The sequence below is a fragment of the Lepus europaeus genome, chromosome 2, assembly GCF_033115175.1.
Source record: "Lepus europaeus isolate LE1 chromosome 2, mLepTim1.pri, whole genome shotgun sequence".
Taxonomy (NCBI): Eukaryota; Metazoa; Chordata; class Mammalia; order Lagomorpha; family Leporidae; genus Lepus; species Lepus europaeus.
In genome coordinates, this window is record NC_084828.1 from 71,460,993 (window position 1) to 71,470,946 (window position 9,954).

At 39.1% G+C, this 9,954-nt stretch overlaps 1 pseudogene; it reads right to left on the reverse strand.

Annotated features, from left to right (window-relative positions):
- Positions 1-326: 326 nt before the first annotated feature.
- Positions 327-5,712, reverse strand: LOC133751126 (large ribosomal subunit protein eL33-like; annotated as a pseudogene).
- Positions 5,713-9,954: the final 4,242 nt, after the last annotated feature.

A 9,954-nucleotide genomic window follows, 5' to 3' on the forward strand; every position in this document is an offset into this window, starting at 1 on the left:
GTCAAGGCCTATTTCCATTTTCTAGTGTGAACCATCCAGGATCTGACCTTCCTAGAAACCTCCAGCTTTCCTTTAGGGGTGTGGAACAGCTGGAATAGAATTTAAATACAGTCCCTCTGTAGAGCCCCTACTTCAGTAAGTTGATTAGAGCAAATCTCTGAGATTGTCCTCACTACCGAAATGGAAGATGAGAGTGATGGACTAGCACCATGGGCTGATGTCTGACAACAGCCTCTTGCACAGTGTACTTTCAATGGCCCCTTGCTTTTGTTTCTTCCCATAGACTCTTTTTTCCCCCCATTTTTATTTATTTACTTTTCAACAGTTTAAATCCTTGAGGAGGGGTACAGCATCACAGATTCTGTGTCCACTGGCCTTTGCTGGAAGGTTGCTCTAAAATTTGGCATGAACCATGCAACTGTTCCCATGAGCACGAGTTACCTTTCCCCAGGTTACTTTGATTTTGTTGAGTTTGACCCCAGGAGTCACTGTGTTGTGCTTTGCTTTATACACATAAGCACCCTTCTTGCCCAAGTAGAATTCAGTATCATCCTGAGAATAAACACCTTCAGTTTAAAGAAGTTCCATGTTCTCCCTTTGGTTCTGGAGACCTCACCTATTACCAGCAACAATGGCCTTGCACCAGTCTTACAGACATAGTTACCTTCTGGAATTCCTGTTCCCAGCAGGCCTCCACAGGCTCCAAGATGGTGGAAAGAGGGCGGCCATAGACTCTTGAGCTAAGATGTTTCCTCCCATCCATGAGAAACTTCTTTTGAAGGTGATAACAGTGCCTTGTTCTTTGCACATTTCAGAGTGCAGGTAGTAGGAACCCAGCAAAACCAAGTTAAATAGAAGTAAATTGTTTCTTCCTATGGTAATTACCTTTTGGTTGGGTTCCTTCTTCCTGACTTTGAAGTAGCACCTAGTTAATATGAGAAAAGTGTAGGTGCTAAAGGTGAGGGTTGGTATTAATTGGAGCATTGGGTAGGAAGAAAAGGAGGAGAGAGGGAAGCTTCTGAGTAACCAGAATCCTTGAAATCCTTCCATAGAAGCAACTGCTTGTTCTGCCCACCTAGGGAACCATGCGAGGATCTGTGCATATAGTAAGTATTTGTGGAATGAGTGATGCTTTTTTTTTTTCTGGAATCCATAAGCTTTGTACACAGATTGATTTCAGAGAGTTGTCTAGTTTTCTGGCTTCATAGTGCTCCCTGCACAGCTGGAAATTGTAACAGAATGTTAGTTATATGCTAATGAACCAATCTACCCCTCGTTAGGCCAGTATTGAAGACAGCTATTCCCTTAACTAAAAATCCTTTTTCAACCAGCTTACCAGGATGACTCTTCATGATATCTTATCTCTTGTTATTAGGCTGTGCTTTAAATATTTGAAAATGTCTAGAACCTCTTCCCTTCCTGCTATCTCATAGCTTCTTTTCTGTCTAATCAGTGTGCAAAATTTTCAGGGATTTGCCACTAGGTTGCTATTTCTTTCTTAGCTGAGAACTTTTAGACACCTATGGAAAGTTGACTTGAAATGTATTTAATGAGCTTCGTTTTAAATGGTGTTTCTCAAATAAAAAATTGTCATGTTTTCCTGCCAAAATACCTATGAAGGTGAAAAACAGGTGAAAATTCGCAGTGATACTGACAACAATGACTGACAGTCAACTTGTTGCTGGAATCTGAAGGGTTTCCAATTACAAGGTTTTTGGAAGGAGATTAAAAGACATAATTAATAGCTTATTGTATCTCAACTGAATGACTTCAGGAAGATCCCCCCTGTAGCCCCATGGTCTGTCCCGTGGTTCACAAAGGCCAGCTCTGTTTAACATAAAGCATTGCCAGCTGCCCTTTCACCATTTGTCGGCTGCTCTCTGTGGCAGCCATCTTGTTTTCTGATTCCCTTCATCTTTTCTTGGTTTCCAATAAAGATCATTTCTTTTTTGACAAAAATCTTTTAAATAAATAATGGTTAAAAGTCATAACATAAAACACCATATCAACTACCTTTAAGTATACATTCATTAGTGTTAAGCACATTTACAAAGGGGTCAGCATTGTGGTACAGCCAGTTAACATGCCGCCTGCTACACTGGCATCCCATATGAGTGCTACTTTGAGTCCCAGCTGATGAACTTCCCATCCAGCTCACTGCTAATTCACCTTGGAGAGAGTGGGAGATGGCTCAAATGCTTGAGTCCCTGACACCTGTGTGGGAGGCCCAGATGGAGTTCCAGGCTTCTGGCTTTGGCCTGGGCCACATCTAGCTGTTGTGGCCATTTGGAGAGTGAATCAGATGGTGGAAGATCTGTCTCTTTCCCTCTCTAACTCTGTCTTTTAAATAAATAAATATATATATTTATTTTTACATTGTTCTTATGTAACTTACATTAAATAATTTATATTACTTTATGTTCACATTGTTACAAGTCCACCTATTTCTATTTTCAGTTAGAAACATGTAATATCAGAAAGAAGGGGAAAGGAATGAAGGAGTGTTTTGGGAGGAGAATGAGGCATTGTGTTATGGTAAATGCAGTCTCTCTAAGTAAAATACTTATAATTGAGAAAACGGGAAGAGAGAGTGCTAGTTTTGGTATATATGAACTCTATTCAGAGTACCAGAATATCAGCAAGCGGGCTGTTTCAGCCCAGTGGAAGTTCACAGAAATCCAAGTAAAACAGGTTTAGACATTAATCCAAATCAGCTGTGCAAGCATATCTGAGATGGTGGTTCAGTCTGTGCTTTACTGGACTAGCACAGGGAGCCAATGTGATAACTATGAAGAAATAAACTATAATTATCATGAAGATTCAAAAGAAAAGATTCCAAAGTTCCTTATAAATGGTTTTACAAAATGAAGAGAATTTTAGACAATTTTCTAAGTGAATATATAAATACCTCTAGGAAATAGAAACAAAAAATCCAAGCACCTTAAGGAATGGCTTGGTTGTGGATGGATAACACCATGTTTCCAGAACTGTGTTCAGCCCTATGGGGTTGTAAAATCACCTGAATCCAAGAAGCTATTGAATATTCACACATTAAAAAATTGTGTAGAAATCAAGACAGTATGCCACTGCCTGTTAATTAAGGGCCCATGTTAAATGATAGAGTTTGTGCTCTGGATGGTCAGGAGGAGGTGAAGTCACCGCCACCTGGAATTCTCAGAGCTGGAAAGGTTTGTGTCAGTAAGAGGACAATGGGAATGGAATTCCAGAAAGAGTCAGTGATATGGGTTGAAGCTTTTGTTTGAGCATTCTCCCCAAACTGCCCTCAGATAATCTTATGCTCACAGTCAGTGTGAGACTCTAAATGTTAATGTAACGCATTCCCGTTCATCACTTTCTGTGTACCTGGGCTGCTGCTGGTCCTTCTTGGTCGGGTTTAGTTCACCTATCCCCTGCTCAGGACTCCTCTCAGGCAAGATTGTAAAACATCTAATGTCTCGATCGTAATGTTAATTTTTCTAACTTCAGTCTGATCAGGCCATTTTCAGGCAAGCTCCTTCCACAATAACTTTGTGATGATAATCATCCCATTTCACAGGAAAGAATGCAAAAGCCTAAAAGGATTTCCCTAGAGCTTTCAGATCATTCATTCTGTAAAGCAAGAATGACTCAGTTCCAGGGATTTTGATTCTGTCTCCCACTCTTCTTGAGAACACCAGTTGGCAAGCCTCAATAATAAAGGAACAGTAAGGTGGTAGAAATGGGCAAGTAATGATATTTTAGTGAATTATTTTATTAAGATGTTAGTAGGGATGTGATTGTGTGAAGACACCAAAAGAAGACATAGCTACCCCAATTCCTTATTTAGCTCTGGGTAAAGAATGTCGGCATTGTATTATCCTGTTTGGGGAAGAAAGATGAAGGTGTATAATCCATGGGCCTAGTGAGAAGGGGAGTCAGTCTGGATATATTCTAGTATTTATTTTCTACAGAGGCAGAAACATGAAACATAATATATAGTATTTAAATTTAGTAAATGAATACAATTAAGTAGAAGAGACACAAAGACCAAAGAAAGGAGAAAAATAGAATGCTTATCCCTGAATTATTATCCTTCTAACAGTAGAGTATATACTGGAACGGAGGATGTCCCATATCCAGAACTATGATGTAAGTTTGCAAACTGACAGTCACATAATTCACTTTCAGGGCAGGATAGTGTACTTATTATTGCTACCTTCCACAATGCTAATGACCATGATCTATGCAAGCAAGAGTAGCCATATGTTATTAATTGTATAGGAAGGATTTGGGGATGATTGGTGGCATGAAGTTATAATATAACAATATAGTATCTCAGGATACTTAACCTTGTCTAACAATGTGATGTGGCATTTGCTAATTTATCATGCATTTGCACGAGAGAGTTCTTTGTATTCATGCTTTCTTGATATATACAATTTTGATGGTTGAGTATATTTTCAATTTGAAATCTTCCTCTCCTGTATTTAATATTTCTTAGATATTATTTATTTGAAAGAGTTGCATAGAGAGCTAGAGAGAGAGAGAGAGAGAATGTTTTCCATCCACTAGTTCACTCCCCAAATGGCTGCAATAACTGGAGCTGAGCCTATTTGAAGCCAGGAGCTTCTTCTGGGACTCCCAAATGGGTATAGGGGCCCAAGCACTTGGGCCATCTTCCACTGCTTTTTCAGGCACATTAGCAGGGAGCTGGATCAGAAGTGCAGCAGCCGATAATTGAACCAGCGCCCATATGGGATGCTGATGCTGCAGGCCAGGACTTTAATCACCTGTGCTACAGTGCCAGCTGCTGTATGTAATGTTTCTTACTTTAGGAATCATTATATATTTGTAGGATATGTACTTTTATAGCCATTTGATTTTTTGTTTGTGTACAGTTTTGATTAAAAAAAATTGCATTGACCACTTCTCCCTGTTTGAAAAATATAAGAAGGGCTCATTGGTAGATGTATAAAGTACCATGGGTGAAAACAAGCATTATGACTCTATTCATTACCCATGCTGACTCAGTGCTGAACTTCGTCAATTTTCAGAGAGAATAGTTAAAATAACCACATGCATTTTAATTTCACTTTGTTTTACCTAGAGCATTAGCATTTGAGCTGCAGGAGCTCACATTATTGACAGCATTTTAGACTTGGCGAGAACCAGGCTGTCAGATGAGTCTGACTTTTCATGCTTATCTCGTATTCCACCTTGCATGACCTGCTGCCAGAAATACAGTTCTGAACCCTAGAAGCATTTGGTAACCCTCCCATTATTTTAATGTGTTGGATATACATAATAAGATGTTGAATTTCTCTCCCTTTCCACTGAACTAACACTAATTAGCAGTCACTGTCTAGCTTTTGGTTCTCCATCTGCCCTGCAACTCCTAATTCTCTCCAATTTCTAGACCCTTAGCAGAGGTAGCCATCATATCTGACAGATAGTGTACCTTCTTGAATACATCTGCAATTACCTCGGAATTGTATTAATTTTTCAGAGAGGCCATAATAAAGTACTACTAAAACAACAGGAATTTATTGTCACATAGTTCTAGAGGCCACAGGTTCAAGACCAACCTTGTCAGTAGGGTTGTTCAGTTCTGAACTGTGAGGAACAATCTGTATTCTGTTCTCTCCTACCTTCTGGTCGTATGGAGCCAATCCCTGGTGTTCCTTGGCTTGTAGAAGCAGTACTCTGATCGTTGCATTCATTATTATGTGACATTCTCCTTGTGTATGTGTCTGTTTATATGTGTCAGATTGGAGCCCATTCTACCTCATTTTAACTTGATGACTTCAGTGAAGATCCCATCTCCAATAAGACCACTTTGAGGTACTAAGGTTTGGGACTTCAACATTTTGGGGGCTGCAATTCAACCCATCACAAGAATATAGACTTTCTACATCAGAAGCACAAGAAGACAAATATACTTAAAGATTCATTGTAGAGTCAATTCTTTACTGGTTTGACATCATCATTTATCTTTCTTTAGTACTCCGCCTTTATCATTTCTTATCTAGGACTTTTTTTTTTTTTTCAGAAATCTATTCTCTTTTGATCCTAACTGTATCCTTCGAAGTTTTTACTCTTCATATGGCTATTTCCCTTACTTATCTCTATTTTCTTTTCATTGTCGATACCTATCTCTGCTCCTTTTATTCTAAAGAAAGGTTACCATCTCTCTGAAGATACCAAGCATGGATAAAAGCATCCTAGTGTGTCCAAGTGTTGTGATGTACGTTCAGATCATTGTAATAGGTAACATAACTAATCCTGCCAAGGATTTGCTTTTTAAAAATATATATATTTAAGCATAACCTAGTTATAGTTACTCCACTTGTTCTGGTTTGCTTTTGTGAAAAAAGAGAATTGCAGTCAATAATAATTACAGTTGGAATTTGTGTGTAATGGGCAGACATAATCATAGAAATCTGTTTATTTTATTACTGCTTACTATCTTCTAACAAACAGAGATAATAAGAAACAAGCTGGGGCCCATGCCGCGGCTCACTTGGTTAATCCTCTGCCTGCGGCGCCAGCATCCCATATGGGCGCTGGGTTCTAGTCCTGGCTGCTCCTCTTCCAGTCCAGCTCTGCTGTGGCCTGGGAAGGCAGTGGAGGATGGCCCAAGTGCTTGGGACCCTGCACCAGCATGGGAGACCAGGAGGAAGCACCTGGCTCCTGGCTTCAGATCTTTGCAGTGCCGGCCGTAGTAGCCATTTGGGGAGTGAACCAATGGAAGGAAGACCTTTCTCTCTGTCTCTCTCTCTCACTGTCTGTAACTCTACCTGTCAAATAAATAAAGAAACAAGCTTATCTTATGAAACTCTAAATGAAGATGGAATTAACTGTGCCCATAGGAGTGTGTCACACATGTAGCTCTCCTCCATTATATGAGTTGAAGCAGAAAGAAAGTATGAGAACAGCTCACTCATGCTCACAGGATTTTGGGATATTGGTGTCTCTCCTGGGGAGGGGGGTGTACAGAATCATTGTTTTTCAGTGTATTTGAGTTTCAGTCAGGTCATTTATACATAAACCCAGATAAAGATAATTTTGTTATATATGACAAAATGTAAGTTTTCTTATCAAATATAAAATATTAACAATCAATGTCTCACACAAATGGTATCAACACTGGGCACAGGGTTTTGAGATTTGAGAGTTAGCCATGATGCAGATACTAAAAATTTATTGTCACTTTGTATTCTTTTATCTGAGAATTATGGTGTTCCCACTGCATCACTAGATGCAGAAGTTTTAAAGAATATTTTCAAAGAAAAATCTTGAATTTAATACTGATATAAAATACATGAACATTATTTGTACCCAACTCATTAATTATTAAGGAAATAAGATGCTACGACTAATTTCCAAAATGATTCAAGTAACAGACACACATACAAACACAAACACAAGCAAAACTAGCCAGTATCCACAGGACAATATTTCACCAAAGAAAAATAATTTGCTTTTCTCTAGACAAGAATTATTTGTATTATTGTAAGTATTCATTTGCAGAAGAACTCGGACACAGTTCAGTCTTATCTGAATGAAGTAACTGGAAGGAGATGCGTGAAAAGATAGCCCGTAGTCTACTTTTGTCCACTTCAAAATTATTAAATGTTTTCTGACATTAATGTTGGGATCCTTTGTTTCAAGCAAAATGTTCTATGTAATTTCAGTCCATAACAACCATGAGAAGCAGACTTGCTTTGGTTAAAATGAATATAGAGGCAAGTGATTAAGCTACCTCCTTCCTCTTTTCTCTTGGGTTACTCACTGAGAGTCTAACCCAGAGCTTTTGGGATCTCTCTAAATCACTGTTTGGAAACCACTAGGTGATTTCTGTCACTATTGCTTGGCCTTACATTGAATCCCTTGAATTTCTGTTAGTAGTTCCCATTCCTATACATTGCTTCCATACTTCTACCTACTTCCCACTGAATGTGCGCGCGCACACATACACACACATCTACATATGAGTGTTTTGCTATATAAAACAAAGGTAACTATTAAGTATTCCTATATACCCTTAAACATTTGTAATTCTAAAACTGTATGATTACAGAATTTTCTGCCTTTGAATTTCATGAAATAATTGTAAGTTACTTGAAAAAAATCTTCCCACTCAACTAGATTTGCATCCAAAGAGCCTGAGAGACAGTAGTCTTGAAAGTATCATATATCAGTTGGGTTTTAGTGTGATACCATCATTAGCATTAATGTATTCAGTTTACTTTTTTAGTTTTGAAAAACAAGACCATATTTTTAAAATGCCTCTGGGGACATGTACCAAAATATCTGTATAAACTCTGGAATCATGTTTCCCTGTTCTTTATTTCTATTTCCAGTTATTTGATTGTGAAAGTCTTTTGTCATTTGAAGACTATGAAGTGTTTTCTTTGAAAATAGGGTGTTGTTTCCTCATGACCTACTGTGGCCTAAAATCCTTTCCCTTCTCTTCTGTTGTAGACTTTATGATATTCTTGCCTCAGTGCTGGTATTGAGCAGAAAATGTGTAAAATCCTTGCTGGTATTGAGCAGAAAATGTGTAGAATCCTTTCCTTAGTTGCAATGATGAATTCAGTGCATAGAACTCAAGCTCCTTGCTGGTGATTCCCATGCGTGACTCAATGTCTCAGTATCCCAGTTCTTTAGAATGAAAATCAGATTCTTATTTTCTTTCCTGATTCTTGGCATTTGTTCTTGCAACTCTCTTCCCCCATTGCCTTGACCAAGGGTAACTGTCTCTTCAGCAGATGGCCTAGACCTGCTCCTTGCCTGCCAGAACCCAATAGCCTTTCCATTTCCTTTTCTTGCCTAATATAAGAACACATCTGTGTCTTCTACTCCTATGTCATTTTAGTTAGTTTTTTTCTGTTCTAGTATATCATTTTAATGTTTAAATTCTGACCTGACCATCATTGGAAATCAAAAACATCTAGTTACTGAAGTAAACTTCAACACTGCTTGGCAAAATCCCACAGGTTACTTCTCTTGTCCTGAAACTGTCATCCCCTTCCTTCTGTCCCAGGTCCCTCACAGTGCTGGGGAGCTATTTCCATAAGAGTCAAAGTTCTTTCTCTTCTTTTTTTCCAATAGATTTATTTACTTGAAAGAATTACAAAGAAAGAGGGGGAGAGAGGGATGGAGGGAGAGGGAGAGAGATACTGACTGACTTCCATGTGCTGGTTCACTCCCCAGATAGCTGCAACTGCCTGGGCTGGGCCAGGCTGAAATCAGAAGCCAGCAGCCAGGAGCTTCATCTGGAGCTCCCATGTAGGTGGCAGAGGCCCAAACACTTGGGCCATCTTCTGATGATTTTCCCAGGCCATAAGCGAGGAGCTGGATTACAAGTGGAGAAGCTGGGACACAAACTGGTACCCATATGGGATGCTGGTGCTGCAGGCAGTGGCTTTACTCACTATGCCGAAACACCAGCCCCCAACATTTATTTCTTAAGCAGCATTGAGTGAAATATCTTTCAGTCTGACTAGTTCCACTATTTGGGAAGTCCTCAGTTTTTTTCTCCTTCCTAAGTCCTTTGTCTTAACTAAGGCAAATTGAAGAGACAAATTGATAACAAACTTTGGCTGAGTGAAGACTGCCTACTAGCTATTGCGATAAACATTTGAAGATCCTTAGTTATTCTGCACAATTCTCCTATTACCACCATTTTATAGGTGAGGAAAGGCTAAGTAAATTGCAACAGTCATCCAGCTAAGAACTTTTGAGACTCAGTTTCCAATTCAAGCTTTTTGATTCGAGATCTCATTAAACCATACACCCTCTTAGGATACCACATTCATAATCCAGCACAGATGGCCTTTGACTCAGATTATATCAATTTAGGATTGTATACTTTATTATTATTTTTTTGACTGGCAGAGTGGACAGTGAGAGAGAGAGAGATAGGTCTTCCTTTACCGTTGGTTCACCCTCCAATGGCCGCTGCGGCCTGCG